At 44.9% G+C, this 15,737-nt stretch overlaps 1 protein-coding gene and 1 long non-coding RNA gene across 2 annotated transcripts in view; both read right to left on the bottom strand.

The window, feature by feature from the left end:
* LOC136399307 (uncharacterized) overlaps nucleotides 1–15,737 on the bottom strand; it is a 597,663-nt gene that overhangs the window by 58,420 nt on the left and 523,506 nt on the right. The gene's annotated exons all lie outside the window — the stretch shown is intronic.
* LOC136399252 (zinc finger protein 43-like) overlaps nucleotides 1–15,737 on the bottom strand; it is a 134,940-nt gene that overhangs the window by 58,420 nt on the left and 60,783 nt on the right. The window lies entirely within an intron of this gene.

The raw sequence follows: 15,737 nt of genomic DNA, 5'->3' as shown, positions 1-15,737 counted from the left end.
CAGCAGGGGTTCAGGACAGGGTTAGACTGCCAGCCAATCAACCTACAATTACACGTCCAAACAGAATCAGGGAGTAAGCCTGGGATGAGCTGCCACTGCCCATTGCTTCCCTGGTTGTAAGTTTGGATGGCAAAGAAGGATCATTCAGGCAGTTAGTACCCTGTCCTGGGTTTCGGCACCAGATGTATGAATGAGACGGCACTCCATCACCAGGTGTGCAGGCTTTATTAGAGGAGAAAGACCTGATGGGGCAACTCCTCTGGGAGAAGTGCACCAGTACAAGCTAGGGGGACGAATTATATGGGGTCAAGAAGAATTTTGAGCATGTGGGTGTTGAATCAAAAGTCCTGGTATGTCCGGAGCCCCTCCTTGGGGTGGTTAGTCAGCTTTTTGGAATTCCTCTGTCTCAGGGGCGATAGTTCAGTAAAGGTGAGGTCTGGCAGATAAGCAGAACTTTAAGAGGGCAGTTGGATACACATATCTATCAGCAGCAAGTCAGTGTATTTTCAGAGACTAGAGTTTCCAGAGAGAAAATAGCTCCGAAGCTGAAAGCACTCAGTGGGCTTGGAAAAAATGCCATATGGCCATAGAAGGCTTTTAAGTTGGTATTAAAAATTTTTTTTTATTAAATAATTGAAATGGTCAGGAGCTTAAGTATTCATATAAACAGTCCACAATAAAATATTATAGAGAAACAGTTATACATCTTGTAAAGGCAGGACAACAGGAAATTACCAGCAGAGATATTAATGCAGTAATTGGGCTTTTGTTGTTGTTTTTTCCTTGAAGTGAGAATTGGGGAGGCAGTCAGACAGGCTCCCACATGTGCCTGACCTGGATCCACTGGGCAAGTCCACCAGGGGGCGATGCTCTGCCCATCTGGGGTGTTGCTCCATTGCAACTGGAGCCATTCTAGCGCCTGAGGTGAAGGCCTTGGAGCCATCCTCAGTCCTGAGTCCAGATGATTCAATGGAACCTTGACTACGGGAGGGGAAGAGAGAGACAGAGAGAAAGGAGAGGGGGCGGGGTGGAGAAGTGGATGGATATTTCTCCTGTGTGCCCTAGCCAACAATCTTACCTGGGATTTCCACACGCCGGCTTATGCTCTACCTCAGAGCCAAATGCCCAGAGCCAGTAAGTGGTTTAATAACAGAAAAAGATTTGGAGAAATGAGTACAGTGTGAGCCTGGCCATCACCAACTGGGGAGAAAGAGTAGACATAGGACTGGAAGTTGTCGCTGGATCTGTTCCTTTGAGAAAGGCTACTAAAAGTGAGGCCATTAATGGTAAAAAATCAGTGAGAATGACACAACCAGAATTCAGAATCCAAAAATATTACCTCTACTTCTTTTTGAATAAGGTCCCATGATAAGTCAGAGTGGTACTTCTTTTAAACAAAAGATGGTGGTATATTTGTATCTCTAGTAGCACAAATATAAATTAAGACCCTTAACTCCAGCCCTAAACAAAAATTAAGTCAAAATGGATCACAGATCTAAGTATAAGACGTGAAAGTATAAAACTTATCAAAGTAAATGGGAAAAAAAATTTTGAATCTAACTTACCCGAAGTTCTGAGGGAAGACAGTAAAGGATGAATTATAAAAATATAATAAATTTTACTCAATTAAAATTAATATGTTTGTACTTTTTTCTTTTAATGAGCAATAAAAAGGGACAGACAGGGACAAACAGACAGAAAGGGAGAGAGATGAGAAGCATCAACTCATAGTTGCAGCACCTTAGCTTTTCCTTGCTTTCTTTTTTCTTTTTTTTACAGAGACACAGTCAAAGAGAGAGATAGGTAAGGACAGACAGACGAGAACAGAGAGAGATGAGAAGCATCAATCATCAGTTTTTCGTTGCGACACCTTAGTTGATCATTGATTGCTCTCTCATATGTGCCTTGACCGTGGGCCTTCAGGAGACTGAGTAACCCTTTGCTCAAGCTGGCGACCTCGGGGTCTCAAACCTGGGTCTTCCGCATCCCAGTCCAATGCTCTATCCACTGCACCACCACCTGGTCAGGCCCTTGATTGCTTTCTAATATGTCCCTTGACCAGGAGACTCCAGCTGAGGCAGTGTCACCTTTATTTACCCAGAGAGCTTGGGCTCACACCACTGATCATGTGGTCATGTCTGTGATCCCATGCTCAAACCAATGATGACACCCTCAATCTGTTGAGTCTGCACTCAAACCTGGGACCTCAGAATCCCAGGCCCACCTCTGTGTACAGAGACACGACCTGGTCAGGCAAAACGTGAACTTTCAAGAACAACATTTACGAAATTGAAGACTAGAGGCAGAGTTTGGGGGAAAACATTTCCGCATGTATCTGGTAAAGGATTGTATTTAAAATATAGAAAAGATTTATAAAACATAACAAAAATAATACAACCACTAATTACTTTATGTATAAGGTCATGAAATTTTCTAGAAACTGGATTTTCATGATGTCACAACTGTAAACTTACTAAACGTCAGTAACTTGAAGAATTACTATGTATAATAAATATTATCTATAAATTATGGCCGTAAAGCTGTAAAAATGAACTATAATTTAAAGAACTTGTAGGATATGGTTGATTTTTTAAATGACTCTAAAAACCACTGCAAAACTATAAAATACCTAGGATTAAAAGTGAATCAGTATGTCTGTGACCCTAAAAAAATTTTTTTTACAGGGACAGAGAGAGAGGGATAGATAGGGACAGACAGACAGGAACAGAGAGAGATGAGAAGCATCAATCATCAGTTCTTCGTTGCAAAACCTTAGTTGTTTATTGATTGCTTTCTCATATGTGCAGACGCAGTAACCCCTTGCTCAGGCCAGCAACCTTGGGTGCAAGCTGGTGAGCTTTGCTCAAAACAGATGAGCTCGTGCTCAAGCTGGCGACCTTGGGTTCTCGAACCTGGGCCCTCTGCATCACAATCCAATGCTCTATCCACTGCGCCACAACCTGGTCAGGCCTGGGACACTAAAATTTAATACGTATGTAATTTTTTTTTTTTTAGTAAGCAAGATAGAGGGACAGATAGGGACAGCCAGACAAAAAGGGAGAGAGATGAGAAGCATCAACTCAGAGTTGCAGCACCTTTTGAACAAAAGATGTCAGCAGAATTGTATCTCTAGTGCTGTAAGAATAAGTTAAGACCCTTAACTCCAAGAAGAAAGGTTCCAACAGACCATGGAATAAGAAAGTAAGAATTTGGATAATGAGCCTGGGCCATGTAGCTCAGATGGTTCAAGTGTCATCCTGATACATCAAGGTTGTGAGTTTGATTTCTGGTGGAAAATCAACCAGTAAATTCATAAATAAGTCAGACAAGAATTGATATTTCTCCTCAACCCCACTTTCTGTTTGTAATCAGTGATCAAAATTTTTAAAAAAATAAAGAATTTGGATAATGAGGGGATTATAATAAAAACTGAGCCATAAATAAATTTGGGGGTTTTAAAAAATTTTTTAATATTAGAAACATAGAAACATCAATATGCTTTTCAATTATGCCTCACTTTTCTTTGTAAGACATTTATTTAGGGAAAAATAGAGGTCAAAGAAGTGAGCTGTTGAATAAATAACCTTTGGTAAGTTACAGAGGCAAAACACGGGACCTTGGAGCTTAGGACAGAGACATAAACCTTGAGAGGTATAAGAAGGGGGTAGAGAAAGCCGGCATGCTACAGATAGAGCCATCATGTGTACCTCTAATAAATGCATACCTATTTTCTATACTGTTTATTTTATTACTGTATTTTAGAGAGAGAAGAGAGGTAGGAGAGAGAGTGACAGGAACACCGATTGTTCTTGTATATGCCCTGACCTGGGATCAAAATTGGCAACATTTGCAATTCAGAACGATGCTCTCTAACCACCTGACCATGGCCATACCATTTTTTGGTGCATAGCTTTTTGGTAACTTGAGTTATCATCCTACTAGTTCACCCATAATTTTTCTATACCCACTTACTATTAATTACATGTAGATATACATAAATGTTATAATATGGAAATTTGTTTATGAGAAGGTAAAATAAAATTAGATTACAATTGTTTCTTTCCAGTTTTTTTTTAATTGACAAAAGAGACAGAGGAAGGGAGAGATTTGGGTGGTTTAGGTTGTTCATTGATTGCTTTCTTATACTGACCTTGACGGGTGAGGGAGCATTCAGTGGAGCTAGTGAAACCTTACACATGCCAGTGACCTTAGGCTCAAGTTAGAGACCGTGGGGTCATGTCTATAATCCCTTGCTTGAGCGGCCACCCTGCACTCAAGCTGGTGCGTGTGCGCACAGCCAGAGGAGCCCGCTCTCAAGCCAGAGACCTTGGGATTTCAACCTGGGTCCTCAGCTCAATCTACTGAGCCACAACCTGCCAGGCTTTTATTTTACAATTTAATGAGATTTAATTCCCATATATTAAACCTATTCTTAATAAACTTTATTATAGTAAATTTTCATAATTATATGAAAATCACTAATACTTGAATAAAGAATTCACATATTAATTTATTCAAGTTCCTATCATGTGAACATTTTATATAACCATGGTACATTTGTCAAATTGAGAAATCTCCAATTTCATAAATTTTTTTTACTGTTTTCCTTTTTCCAAGTTGCAGTATTCAGCCCACAATACAATATTTCATTAAGACATCACATTTTCTGGATTTCCTCTGTTCTGTGACCATTTCTCTGATGTATTTTTCTTATTTATGTCATGAATTAATTTAAGGAGTAGTGATGAGTTATTTTGTATCTTAATACATCTTTTGGGTTGTACAAAGTTTGTCTTGTTAAATAATAATGCATTTTAAAATAGACACCTCAGAATTGAAGTCTCTTATCACACCACTAACAAGGGGTAGAAAATATTAAAATGTCTTAGTGTTGATCTCCTGGTAAAGATAACATTTGCTGGGTTTCTACACTTAATATAGTAAGAACAAACTTTAACCAAAAACAACCAGCCTAAGGGCTCACATCAAAAGATTTTAAAACTTAAATGTAGTTTCGGTATTGGAAATATTTGTGAAAGCATAATACAGATAAATGGAACAGAATAGAGAGCCCACAAAAAGATCTGCACAAATCAAATACACTCAACTGTTTGAAAAAGGAACAAAGGCTTTGACGGTGAACGCATGTGCTTTTCAACAAATGATGTCAGAACACTTAGAGGACCATTTGCATGCATGAATAAGTAAATACTAATACATAAAAGGAATCTCAATATTTTCTTCACAGGTTTTAGCTGATAAAAGATGTATCCAGCCTGACAAGGCAGTGGGGCAGTGGACCTAGAATTAGACTGCGATGCCCAGAACTCACATTAAAGTCCCTGAGGTCACTGGCTTGAGTTCAGGCTCTCCAGGCTTGAGCACAGGGTCACTGGTTTGAGCATAAGATTATAGACATGACTCCATGGTCTCTGGCTTGAGGCAAAAGACACTGGCTTGAAGATGAAGGTTGCAGGCTTGAGGCCAAGCTAGCTCTGGCATGAGCAAGGGGTCACTCACTCTGCCATAGTCCCCAGTCAAGGAACATATAAGAAAGCAATCAATGAACAATTAAGATGCCACAAGGAAGATTGATGATGCTTCTCATCTCTCTTCCTGTCTGTTCATTTCTGTCCCTTCTGACTCTCCGCCTCTGTGGGAAGGGGCGGGGGAAGACTGGTATCCACATAATAGAATTCAAAAAGTCTACAATTTTAAAACCATGAAAATATCTTGGACACTCTCTTATTTTATTTTATTGTTTTGTTTTGTGGCAGAGACAAAGAGTCAGAGAGAGGGACAGATAGGGACAGAGAGGAAGGGAGAGAGATGAGAAACATCAATTCTTCGTTGTGATTTCTTAGTTGTTCACTGATTGATTTCTCATATATGCCTTGCTGGGAGGCTAGAGTGTTGGATCCACTGGGTACAAGAACAAATGTTGGAGATTTTCAGGAGCTTAGATTGTACTTTATTGGCCAAGTTTAACCTGCACAGGGGTGAACTCTCCAGATGTCCGGAGACACCATACTCACAGGGAGCTGCAAATGAGAGTCGCCCCTGGCACTTACAGCCAGGTCCTTATATATCCTAAGTAAGCAAGCATTATCCAGAAGCAGATGCGGCAGTTACCGATGCGCTAAGGGTGTCGCATGCAGCATAGCAACAGGGGCTGGGTTTAGCTTAGTGGTGAATTTCAAACATAAACTTCTGATAAGAGTCTCTGACCAATGGAATACAAACGTTTGTCTTCCTTTGTGCTGATCTTCTTTGTGCTCAGCCTCACAGGGGCTCTATCAGCACCTCCCTGTTCTGGCTCCTTCAATAGTTAGACTTTGGCAGTCTCAGCACACCTTCCTGAATCTAACATTCCCCCATCTCTTTTGGGCATAAATCAAACCCTTGATTCTTCATCAGTGGGAAGAATGGTATAAGGTTGGGATAGTACCATCAACTTTACTACATCTATTCTTTCTTTAACATAACTGAGTAGCTTGTTGAACAAAATGGGCCCTAAGGACAATAGGCATAAGAAACCAATACACGGACCTAGCAAAGGGAGAAGGTAAGGCAAAGCACCATTGAGGCTACTCCACAGGGGGCTTTCAAAGAGCTCTCTTCTTCCCTTTACTAGACCTTATTGTAGCCTTTTAATTTTGTCTCATACTATACCAGATTTGTTGACATAGAAGCAGCAACATTCCTGTAAAGCCAAACAGATGCCTCTCTGCTCTGCTGTAAGTAAGTCTAAGCCCCTTCTATTTTGCAGGACAATTTCTGCTAGAGAATCTAACTGATCTTGAACATCCTGGATAGTACTGGATATAGCTTGAATATCATCTATTAGCTTGTTAGAAAGCTTAGTATAGGAATGAACGGCCACTCCTAGTCCAGCAGCACCAGTAGCTACAGCCCCGGTAATACCCAGGCCTACTAACAATGGAATGAGTGTAACAGCTCTCTTAGAGCGACCTGCGATATAGTCTAAAGTAGGGACGGGGACAGGCTCATCCCCAGGTATAATGTCTATATCTGGCAATAGAGTGGCTAGCACACAGACCCCGGTCCAGTTGGTGGGCAAATAAGAGAAAGCTAGATTACCTCCACATAACAACACTTGTCCCCTGCCAGGGCAGAGGGGGGAGCTGGAGTTAATGAATTTGCTACAATTAGCAAAATCCGCAAACCCAACTTCTATATCAGAACTGTTATTTTGTGGATGACTTTTGTGCAAGAAACATTGAGGAAGTCTATGGGCTGAACTCTAAAAGGAGTGTTAGCATTGCAATTAGGATATTGGGTAAGCATAGACTCATTGAACGCTGCTGGTAGAGCAATTGGCATGGGTGTGCCTAGGGTCATACAAAACCAGCAATCAGCAGCTAGAGTAGGATTCGAGGCATTAAGTGCCCGATGGGTAGCTAGGAGTATATCAGAGGACTGAGTGTCTAAGTCGACACCTCGTGCTTTTGGCAAAGCCAAAGGATAATAATTAAATTTTGAGTACATAAGGTTAATAATTTGTTCAATTCTTTCTTGCACTATAGATTCCCTGATAGTATCTTGGGGTCCTCCTCCATCCGAAACATGTAGAGGGGATTTCTTAGACCAACATATGGGTTTGCCGCGCGTCCCTTTGCATGAAGCCTGCATGTGGCCATGTGATCCTATCTCCGGGCTAACGCCCACTCAAGTTCTCTGAAGGATGGCAGTGAAGTAGGTAGTATCATAACTAGTGCATTCCTGAAATTCCTCGTAACAGGAGGAGTGCATTTGATCATAGAAACTAGTGCACTCAGCAGGACAGGGTCCTGGCTTGCCTTGAATAGGGGGAATTATGCAGGGTTTGTTATTGCAGACCCACTCTTGGGTGATACCTACCCCTATACCCGGTGTCACGGCGAGGTACGCTATTTTGCTATTACAATCAACCTGTCTTGTGTATTTCTCTGGTCTAGTGGTAGTGGTTCCTCCTCTGCAGTCACAAGGGGGGCCATACAGTGTCCTGAGTAGCTCTTCAGGGTTTGGTGCTGGCCCCAATCCTCCCTCTGTAAAATTTAATAGACACAGTAGTCCTCCTAGGATGTGGACAAGAACCACAACCTTAAGGGGTCCTTGGGATCTGCGTGGACCTTCCATTTCCTCGGGTCTGAGTGCTGGGCTCCCGTTACCTCATCACGTTGAGCTGGTTTCACGTGGGAGAGATGGATCCAGTAAGGCTTTTCTGCTACCTTGATAGCTGTGGGTGTACTCAGCATCACCTGGAATGGTCCATTCCAACACGGCTCAAGGTTGCCCCGTCTGTGGTTGAGAATCCACACCCACTGTCCAGGCTCCGGTGGCTCTGGTAGTCAGGAGCTGTGTTTTGCATTTGATTGGGCTGATCTCTGGAGGGCCTGCACCTCGCTTCTGATGTGTTGCAGGGCCTGCAAGGACTTGAGGAAATTATGATTAGAAATCTCTAGTTCCCCTCTGGTCAATCGAGGTACAAGGGGCACAGGTTGCCCAAATAAGATTTCATAAGGGGTCCATTTATTGAGGTAGGGGGTACATCTAGTTCTAAAAAGGGCGAAAGGGAGGAGCTCAACCCAATTTTCGCTGGTCTCCTCTCTTAGCTTAATTGTAGTTTCCTTCAGAGTCCTGTTCATTCTTTCCACTTGTCCTGAACTTTGGGGCCTATAAATACAATGCAATTTCCAATTAATACCTAACTTAGTGGCTAATTCTTGAGATATCCTAGATATGAATGCAGGTCCATTGTCTGATCCTAGGGCTAGGGGAATGCCATATCTAGGTATAATTTTCCTTAATAAGACTTTGCAAACTGTGGAAGCAGCCTCTCCCCGCGTGGGGAATGCTTCTACCCATCCTGAGAGGGTGTCTATTAATACTTATAGATACTTATAACCTGACTTCCCAGGGGTCATCTCTGTGAAATCTATTTCCCACAGTTCTCCCAGAGCTTTCCCCCGATACCTCACAAAGGGGGGTAGCTTCTTATTCTGCGCATTTACTCTGGCACAGATGCTGCACCTCGAGACAATGGAGTGGACAATATCCCTGATGTTGGGCCCTACATAATACTCCCTGATAAGTTGTTCTAGCTTATTCTGCCCTAGGTGAGTGCTAGTATAAATATCTCCTACTATTTCTCTTACTATTCCCTGGGGTAAATAGAGCCAGGAGTCAGGAAGCTCTATCCATCCCTGCTGGTTTCTCTTTCCCTTCAATTGTATCCCTTCCTGCTCTTCTTCTGGGGAATATCTAGGATCCGGAGGTAATGTTGGCTTAGGCAATAATGGCAGAAGGCTTTCTTGTGGCCCAGTGGCTGCCTCTCTTGCACCTGAGTCTGCTAGGTTGTTACCCTTTACAATAGGAGAGTCCCCTCTTTGGTGCCCTTTGCAGTGGATGATGGCAACTTTGGTAGGTAGCCAAATGGTGTCTAGGAGGGCAAGAATTTCACTGTGTTTCTTAATGTCCTTCCCTCCTGCTGTTAGGAGGCCTCTCTCCTTGTATATGGCTCCGTGGACATGGGCGGTGGCAAATGCATAACGGCTGTCAGTATAGATGTTGGCAACTTTTCCCTTCGCTATCTGTAAGGCCCCGGTTAGTCCTATTAGCTCTGCCCTCTGTGCAGATGTTCCTGTGGGTAGTGCTTTCTGCCACAGGACCTTATTTTTCGTGGTCACTGCTGCCCCTGCATATCGCTGTCCATCCTTAATAAAACTGCTCCCGTCAGTAAAGAGTGTCAGGTCTGCCTTATTGTAGGCCTTATTCCTTAAGTCCAGGTGGGAGCCAGTCACTGTGTCAAGGATTTGCTTGCAACTGTGGGGCAAAGTGGAGTCTGGTATTGGCAACAGGGTTGCTGGGTTCAGGGCTGCAGTTTAGAGGAACTGAACAGATGGAGGGTTCAGCAGCTGAGCCCGATACTGTGTTAGCCATGCATTAGATAGCCACCTGTCAGGAGGTGCTCGCAGCACTTGCTCTATGTAGTGTTCCCCAATGACTTGGATGTCCTGCCCTAAAGTCAATTTACTAGCCTCCTTGACTAGTACAGAGGTGGCAGCAAGTGCCCTCAGACATGTTGGCCATCCCGAGGCTACAGGATCAAGTTTCTTGGACAGATAGGCAACAGGTCTCTTCCACAGCCCAAGTTCCTGGCTCAGTACTCCTAAGGCTACCCCACTCCTTTCTGCTATAAATAGCTGAAAGGGTTTGGCCAGATCTGGCAGGGCCAAAGCTGGGGCAGCCACTAGGGCCTCTTTAAGCACTTGGAACGCTTGCTTCTCCTTATCTGTCCATGTGAACTGCTCTTCCTTACCCCTAGTCAGTTCATGCAGGGGTTTAGCTAGTTCTGCAAAGCCTAATATCCACAGTCGGCAGTATCCTACTGCACCCAGGAATTCTCGTACCTGCCTCTTGTTAGTAGGCTCAGGGATCTGCAAGACTGAATTCGCTGGCTGGACAATGTCCTTTGCCCTCCCTGTAAGTTATACCCCAAATAACTTACAGTTTGTGTCACAATCTGGGCCTTCTTGGTGGAGACTCAATACCCCATTTGCCCGAGATCTTGTAGAAGGTCCAAGATGGCTTCCTCACACTCTCCTTCATCCTTAGCAGCTATGAGGATGTCATCCACATACTGGAGCAGTACGATCAATGGATGGGAGGAGCGGAAAGCCTGCAGATCTTTGCTGAAGGCTTCATTAAAAATGGTGGGGGAATTCTTAAACCCTTGTGGTAGTCTGGTCCAAGTGAACTGCCCCACCAGTCCATTATCTGGGTCATTCCATTCAAAGGCAAAGATCTCCTGGCTCTGAGGTGCCAGGGGAATACAAAAGAAGGCATCCTTCAAATCCAGGACAGAATAATAGGTATGGGTTGGGGGCAATGAGATAAGTAAGGTATATGGGTTGGGCACCATGGGATGAATAGTCTCTACCTGTGCATTCACTTCCCGCAAGTCCTGGACCGGATGATAGTCTTGGCTCCCCGGATGGGAAGCAGCGGGATGTTCCAGGCTGATTGACACCTTCGAAGGATGCCTGCCTCCAGCAGGCATTGCAAGTGCTGGGCAATTCCCTGTCTAGCTTGGGCTGAGACCGGGTACTGCCTGATCCTAACCGGTCTAGCAGTGCTAAGCAGTTGCACCAGGACAGGCAGTTGGTGGGCGGCCAAAGTTGGGGGGTTGGTTTCTGCCCAAACCTCAGGTACCTGGTCATGCAGGGCATCTGGAACCCCTTCCCCAGCCTCCTTACCTTCTAGGACAGTGGCAAGTAAGTGTTCTTCAGACAGTGGGACAGTTACTTCCATGCTGACCTCTGCGTCTTCGTTCCCCATAGGGCTTTCTTCCCGTCGGAAGGTTATGGTGGCCTGAAGTTTCTGCAATAAGTCCCTTCCAAGCAGTGGGTATGGGCAGTCTGGAATGACTAGGAGAGAGTGGGTGATGGTGCCTCGACCTAAGTCAGTAATTCTTGTGGTGACCCATGGGTAGGCTTCTGCTTTGCCCATTGCCCCTATTATCTTAGTAGTTGCCTTCTGTATCTGGCCCTGTGGTTTCTTTAGGACTGAGTAAGTGGCTCCCGTGTTGACTAGGAAGTCTATTGGCTTTCCTTCGACTGTTAAGGTGGCCATGGGCTCCTGGGAGCTGATGGGAATGGAGCCCTGGCCCCGTCAGTCTAAGGTTTGGAGCAATACCTCTGGGGCTTGTTTTGGCCTCTGGCTGTCGGCCCTCAACTTTGGTAGGCACTCTCTTTTCCAGTGCCCTTTCTCCTTGCAATAGGCACATTGATCCTTGTCTATTCGCTGTCCTTGGCCCTTTCTCTGTCCCCCTTTTCCTTTGGGGGAAGGTTTCTGAGCAGCAATCAGGATCTTGGCTACCTCCTTTGCTCTGCCAACCTCTGGATCATCCCTGTTGATATATACTTTCTGGGCTATTTCTAATAGCTTACTCCTATTCTCTCCCTCGAACCCCTCAATCTTCTGAAGCTTTTTCTTATATCAGAAATGGCTTGAGTTACAAAGGCTATGTTTATTAGCCTCTTGTTTTCTTCCGCTTCTGGGTCTAAGGGGGTGTACACTCTATATGCCTCCATGAGTCTAAGAAAGCTGCTGGGGATTATTCCCTTCCCTGGATGACCTCACTTACCTTGCTAAAGTTGGTTGGCTTTCTAGCTGCTGCCTTGAGCCCCCTCAACAGAGCCCGGCAATACTGGAAGAGCATGTCCCTTCCCCCAGTTGTATTAGGGTCCCAGGTAGGAGGTTGAGATAGGAGAACATCTTCTACTTCCCTTCTTCCCTCCCGAGTTTCCCTTTCCTCTCCCAATACCGCCTTAGCAGCTTCTCTCATTATTCTGTCTCTTTCTTCAGAAGTGAAGAGGGTTTGTAAAATCTGCTGACAATCATCCCACGTAGACTGATGGGTCCTAAAAATGGTCTAAGGCAGGGGTCCCCAAACTACGGCCCGCGGACCGCATGCAGCCCCCTGAGGCCATTTATCTGGCCCCCACTACACTTCCGATAGGGGCACCTCTTTCATTGGTGGTCGGTGAGAGGAGCATAGTTCTCATTGAAATACTGGTCAGTTTGTTGATTTAAATTTACTTGTTCTCTATTTTAAATATTGTATTTGTTCTCATTTTGTTTTTTTACTTTAAAATAAGATATGTGCAGTGTGCATAGGGATTTGTTCATAGTATTTTTTATAGTCTGGCCCTCCAATGGTCTGAGGGACAGTGAACTGACCCCCTGTGTAAAAAGTTTGGGGACCCCTGGTCTAAGGAGAGATATTAATCCCTGAGGTTTCTCGGAAAATGGGGGATTTTGATGCTTCCAATTGTATAAATTACTGGTGGAAAAAGGCACATAGATGAGGCGAGGAGGTGCCCGTGGGCCAGCATCTGGTGCCAGTGGCACCTCCCGGAGGGGCAAAATGGCTGCGCCTCCCGCCGAAGGAGGCATAACCATGCCTCCCACTGAAGGAGGAAAAATGGCTGCGCCTTCCTCTGAAGAAGGAATGGTCACGCCTCCCGCCGAAGGAGGAATGGCCGTGCCTCCCAGTGAAGGAGGAAAAATGGCTGCGCCTCCCACTGAAGGAGGAATGGCCATGCCTCCCACTGAAGGAGGCAAGATGGCCGTGCCTCCCACCGAAGAAGTCAAGATGGCTGCGCCTCCTGCCCCATAGACCGCCCCTCCTTGGGTGTGGGGCGGGCTCGAGAGCTCCCTCACGTCCTGCTGCTGATAGGGTAGAGGGGAATTCACCGGGTCTAGGTGGTCCTCCGGAGGTCCAGGCAAAACAGGGTAAAGTCTGGACGGTTTACCAGGCTGTATCAGGGAATGGGCTTCTCCCTTTTCCTTTTCTTTGACCCTCCCAACTTTCTTATCCCCCGTACCAAGACAAACCGCTCACCTGCCTCGCTGGCTATCCTTCAGACACTTTCTGATGTACCTAGGCCACTCAGTGGCTATATCTACCCACACATCTATATACAGGTATTGGTCTGGGTGGGGTGCCCTATAGACAGTGGCTCTGACAGCAAATAAAGTTGAAAGGTCAAAAGTACCCTCTGTGGGCCATCCCACATTAAATGCAGGCCATTCCTATTGGCTCAAGATCCGGAGGAAACCTGGACTCAGCAGCGGACCTTCATACCCCTGAGCTCTCTTCTGGAAATCAGAAAAATTCTTCAACAGGCACTCAAGCGGGGATCCCAGCACAGACTCCTGTTGTCCCATCCTGGATGACTCAGGAATAATGAGAAAGGGTAGGATACAGGCAACACACACTATTAACACAAGGAACACACTTGTCTCTCTCACACTCAACTCAGTCATTCGAGCTCAGACAAAACGCAGCACAGCGCAGCACAAAAAGGATTTCTAATGTGACCGGTCACTCCTAAAGTTAACAAATCCAAATATCCAAATTTCAGAGAGCAGCATCCCGCTTCTGAAAGCCCTGCGTGGGTTACCGGCAGCGTCCACCTACCACCTCAGGAGCGTGCGCTCCAGAGCTCAAAAGCCACACCAAATGAAGATCCTCAGTGAATACTTACTCAGCTCGAGCTGTTACTCCGGTCTCCGACCCAAAATTCCGCCAAGGGAGAATCCCAGACGAGCCCCCAAAATGTTGGATCCACCGGGTACGAGAACAAATGTCAGAGACTTTCAGGAGCTTAGATCGTACTTTATTGGCCAAGTTTAACCTGCACAGGGGTGAACTCTCCAGATGTCCGGAGACATCGTACTCACAGGGAGCTGCAAATGAGAGTCACCCCTGGCACTTACAGCCAGACCCTTATATATCCTAAGTAAGCAAGCATTATCCAGAAGCAGATGCGGCAGTTACCGATTCGCTAAGGGTGTCGCACGCAGCATAGCAACAGGGGCTGGGTTTAGCTTAGTGGCGAATTTCAAACATAAACTTCTGATAAGGGTCTCTGACCAATGGAATGCAAACATTTGTCTTCCTTTGTACTGACCTTCTTTGTTCTCTGCCTCACAGGGGCTCTATCAGCACCTCCCTGTTCTAGCTCCTTCAATAGTTACACTCTGGCAGTCTCAGCACACCTTCCTGAATCTAACATAGAGCAGACCTAATGACCCCTTGCTCGAGCCAGCAACCTTGGTCTCAAGCTTTTGAGCCTTGCTCAAACCCGATGAGCATGTGCTCAAGCTGGCAACCTCAGGGTCTTGAACTTGGGTCCTCCCCGTCCCAGTCTAACACTCTATCCACTGCACCACCACCTGGTCAGGCAACCGACACTTTCAAAGATAATCAGATGGCAAGTGAGTATATCAAAGGTGCTCAACATTGTCACCAGAAAGTTACAATTTAGTACAGTGAAGTAATTGATAAAAGTACACAGCTCATTGAATTCCAAAAATATTATATATATATATATATAAAATACGCTGGAGATAAGGAGAGAAAAAGAAATATTTATTTCACAGACAATGCAAAGACTACATCATTTTGGAAGACAGTTGATTTTTTTTGTTTTATTTACTGAGAGGAGAGGAGTCAAAGACAGACTCCTGCATGCACCCTGACCAGAAAATACTGGAAAGCCACTAGGGAGGGATGATCTGCCCATCTGGTGTGTTCCTCTCTTGCTCAGCAACTGAGCTTTTCTTAGCACCTTAGGTGGATGCCATAGAGCCATCCTCAGCACCCAAGGCCAACTCAATCCAATGGAGCCATGTCTCCAAAATGGAGAGTGAGAGAGAGAGAGAGAGAGAGAGAGAGAGAGAGAGAGAGAAGCAAGTGAGAGGGGAATGGGGAGAGAAGCAGATAGGCTTTTTTCCTGTGTGCCCTGAAGGGAATTGAACCTGGGACATCCACACACCAGGCTGACGCTCTACCGTTGAGCCAACTGGTGAGGAATGGCAGATTCTGGAACGCATATTTATACTCTTGATTTCAATTTTATAAAAGTTCGTCTAAAATATTTTTAAAAGATTTTGTTCATTTATAGAAAGGGCAGAAAGAGAGAGAGAGAGAAGTTAGGATAATATGAAGCATCAACACATATATGAGCCCTCACAGGGTAAGCCTAGGGTTTTGAACCAGTGACCTCACCATTCCAGGTCCTTACTTTATTCACTGTGCCACCACAGGTCAGGCAAAAAAATTATTTTAATGAAATGGTCTCACTAAGGAGTAGAATTTAGAAAAATGTTTGTATTTACTTATGTCCAAAAACCTGAACAAAAATATCAAAGATGGCCCTGAATGG

The sequence above is a fragment of the Saccopteryx leptura genome, chromosome 3 (assembly GCF_036850995.1).
Source record: "Saccopteryx leptura isolate mSacLep1 chromosome 3, mSacLep1_pri_phased_curated, whole genome shotgun sequence".
Taxonomy (NCBI): domain Eukaryota; kingdom Metazoa; phylum Chordata; class Mammalia; order Chiroptera; family Emballonuridae; genus Saccopteryx; species Saccopteryx leptura.
The sequence above is the reverse complement of the archived record's forward strand: the minus strand, read 5'-3'. Positions and strand labels throughout refer to the sequence as shown.